General features: G+C 42.2%; 1 long non-coding RNA gene across 1 annotated transcript; it reads left to right on the forward strand.

The window, feature by feature from the left end:
* The first annotated feature begins 258 nt into the window (after nt 1-258).
* On the forward strand, nt 259-5,006 carry LOC138300988 (uncharacterized). Its single transcript, XR_011205048.1, has 2 exons — nt 259-1,251; nt 2,704-5,006. It is a non-coding gene; the product is annotated as an uncharacterized lncRNA (long non-coding RNA).
* The last annotated feature ends 1,538 nt before the right edge of the window (nt 5,007-6,544 follow it).

Consider the following 6,544-nt stretch of genomic DNA (forward strand, 5'->3'; position numbering starts at 1 on the left):
TACCCCAGACATCCCATTTATTTTCTTTTATTTTCATAATTCCCAAAGTACTGTCATGTAAAGGACATACCTGTGGGATACATTAAGGCATTTTACCCTAGAACTGGATCCCAGTACTATCCAGATAATAGCTATATCTTAAGAACCCCTATCTCTTGGGGTTGAGCCCACTTCAGTAGTACAAGCTTACCAGGGTGAGATGAGATGGCCAATGATTAAGCATGTCACATTTAGTGGGTGAGCCCACCTGTCCTGCTATTTGATGGAGTTTTGTTTTGACCAATGACTTTGTGTTTCACCACTGCGCATATTAGTCGCTCAATGTTCACCAGTAGCACATGGTATGTTTTGTTCAGTTTAGCCGCCTATTGGCTTTGACATGGCATTAGCCATTACTTTCTGTATTCAGTTGAGCCGCCTATGGGCTTTGACATTGCATTAGCCATTACATTCTGTATTCTGCCTATTGGCTTTGACATGCTGTATCCAGTCTAGCCGCCTATTGGCTTTGACATTGCATGCCTATTGACTTTGACATGATGTATTCAATTTAGCTGCCTATTGACTTTGACATGCTATTAGATATTCTGCCTATTGGCTTTGACATGATATCATATATTACATTTTGTATTCAGCTTAACTGCCTATTGGCTTTGACATGATATTATACATTACACTTTGTATTCAGCTCCGCTGCCTATTGACTTTGACATGATATTATACATTGCATTTTATATTCAGCTCAGCTGCCTATGGGCTTTGACATGATATAAGACATTGCATTTTGTATTCAGCTTAGATGCCTATTGGCTTTGACATGACACTAGACATTGCATTTGATATTTAGGTTAGCTGCCCATTGCCTTTAACGTGGAGTTCTGTATTTTTCCAAGCTGTGTTTTTGCACCAGAGAACCAAGATGTTTTGCTCTCACAGTAGACTAGACCTGATAAGAGAGAGTACATGGGCGTCGTTTCTCTTCCCTTGAGCTTGGGAACAGGAGTAGTCTTGGAGACCTGGCCAGTCTCCAAAGGGCTTGCTCAGTTTCCCAGGTCTGAGAGGAGGGGGCACACCTTTGTAACGAATGTAACAGGCTGCAGAGAGTGAGATTCGAATCTGCCGGACCTCGTGCTGGAGCTTGGCGCCAGCTGCCAGCATCCCGTGTGGGTAGATGACACTCTCTCTCGCGGCTGACAGGGGTCCTCAGCTTGCAGACCTTAGAAAGATGTAGCTGTAAATAGTTCCTACACGGTGAAGTATTTGTTTTGCTTTGCATTCAATATCTTATAAATATAACCTGCTGTGTATATTGCAAACTGATATATTTTGTTTGATTAACGCGGACTTGAAAGCTACTAATTCGTCATTCATTCATAAACATTGTGGTTGGGGAAGAATAAAATAACAATAAAAGTCTTCTTTGACCTCAGAAGTGCATTTCTGTTGTGTTATGTTAGTGCTTAGAAACTAAAATAAGAGGAAAGCACTACAATTGGTACCTGGAGTCGTGGGGTCGGTCAATAAGAGGTGATTAAGAAGGGGTTTGACGAGTTAGTAGATTTCTAAGTGCACACTTTAAAAGTGTAATTGTTTTTTTGTTGTTTGGAGAATTACAGAAATTGTTTTCTGTTTGGAGAATCACAGTAGCACGGCAGACCATGTCTGAGAATACATGTGTTGATGAACTGCCTGATGGTGCTAAGAAAAACTGTGAATTGTTTTCTGTTTGGGGAATTACAGAAGAAAATGCATGTGTAGCTAAAAGGCCTGATAAGGTTTTGAGAAATAATTCCCGTTGTATATATGTAGAAAAAGTGTGTTTTGGAAGTAATGATGACAGAAAGGTCTGGATACCTTTATCTGCTTACAGAGAAATGCAGGAGAAATGTAGGAAGTTGGAACATGAAAATAGGAATTTACGTGAGCAAATTAGCCAGGATACGATAATTCAAAATAATGCTGAAAGTTATAAAAATGAAGAATCTTTCTTGTCCCATTCCAGTAATGAGGGGGTTAAGACAGCTCCGAGCTGCATTGAGTTTCCGTGTGAGCCAGGGTATTTGGCAGCCAAAGTGCATTCCTTAACTGATAACAGGGACGAGAGACCAGAATGTGATTTACGAGTTACGTTGCAAAATGCACAAGTAAAACGAAAGATTTTAGAGCAAGACACCCCGAGTTTCATTAGCTTGTTTGATTTTTGGAAAAAGAATAGCCCTCATTTGAGAGAAATCCTAACACTTTTGTACATGGTCACTGTGAAAAATAATATGCAGCTGCGCGCTTGTGATTTGGCAAATGAAATAATGCAGACTTTAGGTTTCTGCGCAGTGCAAGAAGGAAATACTGATGTACATGTAATTCAAGAACAAGGGAAGAAAATACTGCCCCTAGCTAGAATCATACAATGGATCTGGTACTTGCAAGACAGGGCTAGAGTACCACAGATAAAAGAGTTACTAATGAAGTTGTGTGCACCATTTGAATTCGTGTCTACTGAAGATAAAAAGCATGTTTGTTTTACTAATGATTCATTGACTGAAATGTTGCTTTCTGGCACAGTAGAAGGAACAGCGTTGTATAATGTGTGTCAGATTTTAAAGCAAGAGCTACGTGAGATGTGTCATTTTTATGCTGATTTTTGGTTCTTTGATAATGTTTTAGCCACATGGCTTGTACCTAACTGGTTCAATTACCTTGCAGATGTTAATGAGAAAAATGCAGAGAGAGAAGTGTTCACCCAGAATTCTGCCTTAGTGGGGATGGCTATGTGGGTGCCCCAGAAATGTGAAAAGGCCACTTACAGGTGGGCAGAGATGAGAGAGATGCACATTCCCCTAGATTTGATAAAAACTGTGCAGCACGCACAAAAGCAATCTGTCATGCAAGCAGTCACAGAGCAGTTGGGGAGAGGAAAGTTACCAAAACAGAAATGGCAAATTGATCAGGTTTTAGGGAGAGTGATTGCTGCAAATTACCAAGGAAAAATCGAAATTATGCTGATACCTAGAAAAGAATCTGATTCATTCATACAAATTGGAGACAGAATGGCCCAACTTGACAAAAATGCAGTGAATGGAGGTTTGGTAAAGAAGGAGTCTGCCCCAGCCCTTCTGACAGTGCAAGAAAAGGGGAGCTGTGGCGCAGCAGATAAAAACCTCAGTGCTGATGTGTGGGCTGAAGCCCCAAGTGACCCTCCAGAACCTGCAGAAAATATAACAAAGGGCCTCAAAAACGTCCTTCTGATTATAAAACAGGGAAAGAAAGAGGAAGGGTGCAGTTTAAATGAAAAATGTTATTTGCAAGAAAAGTCATACTTGTTTCTTTTGCAGATCCTACCACGTTTCGCCACTGTCCCTGAGTGTGCTGTGTGGTCCCCCTTCCGGTGTGTGCGTGTGGGGTCGGGGAAGGGACCGAATCCCCAACCTGAACCTGGCTGAGTAAAGTGCCAGCACCATGGATCCATTTTGCGCAAACTGCGCCTTCAGTTCAAGTTCAACTTGTTTGCTGTGTTTTTTTTTTTTTCCCCTCTCGTATGGAACTCTGACTTTTGCTTACCTTCCAGAAAACCTTTCAGGTGGACCGTGCACCTTTACATGAGCAGAACTCATGCCACATCAAATTGCTAAAGAGACTCATTAGTCTTTTCTATGTAGATGTATCTGATGTGAAAGGTTATGAGATCAATGTGTTAATTCACTTCTATTGCTTTACAGGGATTGCTTTGATCATTGAAATTTGATTTGCTCATAATGTTTTTTTTGTGCTGATGTTTTTTTTTTGTTTGTTTGAAATATGAGATATGTGAAACAAAAATTCATTGGTCAAAGGGCGGAATGTCCTGCTATTTGATGGAGTTTTGTTTTGACCAATGACTTTGTGTTTCACCACTGCGCATATTAGTCGCTCAATGTTCACCAGTAGCACATGGTATGTTTTGTTCAGTTTAGCCGCCTATTGGCTTTGACATGGCATTAGCCATTACTTTCTGTATTCAGTTGAGCCGCCTATGGGCTTTGACATTGCATTAGCCATTACATTCTGTATTCTGCCTATTGGCTTTGACATGCTGTATTCAGTCTAGCCGCCTATTGGCTTTGACATTGCATGCCTATTGACTTTGACATGATGTATTCAATTTAGCTGCCTATTGACTTTGACATGCTATTAGATATTCTGCCTATTGGCTTTGACATGATATCATATATTACATTTTGTATTCAGCTTAACTGCCTATTGGCTTTGACATGATATTATACATTACACTTTGTATTCAGCTCCGCTGCCTATTGGCTTTGACATGATATTATACATTGCATTTTATATTCAGCTCAGCTGCCTATGGGCTTTGACATGATATAAGACATTGCATTTTGTATTCAGCTTAGATGCCTATTGGCTTTGACATGACACTAGACATTGCATTTGATATTTAGGTTAGCTGCCCATTGCCTTTAACGTGGAGTTCTGTATTTTTCCAAGCTGTGTTTTTGCACCAGAGAACCAAGATGTTTTGCTCTCACAGTAGACTAGACCTGATAAGAGAGAGTACATGGGCGTCGTTTCTCTTCCCTTGAGCTTGGGAACAGGAGTAGTCTTGGAGACCTGGCCAGTCTCCAAAGGGCTTGCTCAGTTTCCCAGGTCTGAGAGGAGGGGGCACACCTTTGTAACGAATGTAACAGGCTGCAGAGAGTGAGATTCGAATCTGCCGGACCTCGTGCTGGAGCTTGGCGCCAGCTGGCAGCATCCCGTGTGGGTAGATGACACTCTCTCTCGCGGCTGACAGGGGTCCTCAGCTTGCAGACCTTAGAAAGATGTAGCTGTAAATAGTTCCTACACGGTGAAGTATTTGTTTTGCTTTGCATTCAATATCTTATAAATATAACCTGCTGTGTATATTGCAAACTGATATATTTTGTTTGATTAACGCGGACTTGAAAGCTACTAATTCGTCATTCATTCATAAACATTGTGGTTGGGGAAGAATAAAATAACAATAAAAGTCTTCTTTGACCTCAGAAGTGCATTTCTGTTGTGTTATGTTAGTGCTTAGAAACTAAAATAAGAGGAAAGCACTACACCACCTCATCCAAATCTTTTTGTGACTACGAGGGACTTATGAATTTGGGGACAAGGTGGTAGGAACTACTAGCTGCCATCCGAATAAATGAACTCACCACACTTTTTGTGTTTCAGATGCTGTAGTGCGGTGTTTAATCCTCTTTTCCTTTCAAGGTGGTGTGACAAAAACCCATGATAATGCCTTTCATGGTCTTGTTGAACCTTTCAACTAGACTGTTGGTTGTTGGCTGATAAGGGGTGGTGAACATATAGCTCACTTCCACATAGCCTTCAAGTATACAGACATGAATATTGTTTCCCTGTCAGATATTACCTCCTTAGAAAACCCCACTCTTGTAAGACACCAAGCATGACTTTGGCCAGTGATGGCACAGTTACAGACTTTCAGGGTATTGCTTCAGGGTATCTAGTGACATGGTCCACCACCAATAGAAATAACCTATTACCTGGATCTAGTGGGGGCAACAATGGCAATTCTTACCCTCTCAAACGTGTCCCAACCACAGTCAGTAGATTTGAGGGACCCTTTGGTTTCCCTCCTACCTAGCCACTGACTTGATAGGTAGTTCTGATGCGACAAACCTCCTTCACATTCTCTGACATCAAGGGTCTGTAAAAGTGGCTGACCAACCTGTCCCAGGTCTTGGCTTACCCCAGATGACCAGTGAATGGGCTGTCGCTGGCCAAATTTAAGAAGAGGCCCTGTATTGTTGGAGTGCCACCAATTTCCTGGCTGCTCCAATTTTGGGTCCCTTGCTTAACTATACAGGACAATGTCCTCCCAGTAGACCCAATGGGGTCCACTGGTATCCCACTGTTTTTAGACTTCAGCCTGATGCAGAAAGGTTTCAAGATAAGGGCAAGTCCTCTAATCTTGGGAAAACTTCTCCCTGGAGGTCCTACCCCATGCAGCTCAGCAAGCTCTGACCGGTCTCCTAGGGGGTCACATTCCCCTTTAGGTTCCAGGTCCCGAGGGTCAGACTCTTTCTGTGCCTTAGAACAAGAGAGTCTGGTTTCTCAGACTTTTGCCCTTTCACTTGGTTGTGGGGGCCTGGGCCATTATTCTAGGCTCCAGGCTCCCTTGATTACCTTCACATTCTGTTTGTTATGTTATATGTATTTGTTAAATGCACAACTTTGCTGAAGCAGGAGCTGTATGGGCCAAGCCAGGGTAGGGTCTAAGTGAAGAGCTAGGTCTTCAGTTTCTTTTGGAATTCAAGAACTGAGGAGGAGGTTCTGATTTGTAGTGGCATGCAATTGTAGGATTTAGGAGTCAGGCAAAGGAAGGCACAACTGCCAGTTTTGGTTCTGTGGTTGTGTGTGATAGGTGTGGTTGTGAGGTACGTGGGGCCAATGTTGTGTAAAGTTTTGTATGCGTGCTCATTTGTGGGTTGCGAACTAGTGGAGCTCTTTGAGGTGTGGGGCAGTGTGAGTGCAGGGTGGGAGGTTGAGGGTGAGCCTG

This window comes from Pleurodeles waltl, chromosome 6 (assembly GCF_031143425.1).
Source record: "Pleurodeles waltl isolate 20211129_DDA chromosome 6, aPleWal1.hap1.20221129, whole genome shotgun sequence".
Classification (NCBI taxonomy): Eukaryota; Metazoa; Chordata; class Amphibia; order Caudata; family Salamandridae; genus Pleurodeles; species Pleurodeles waltl.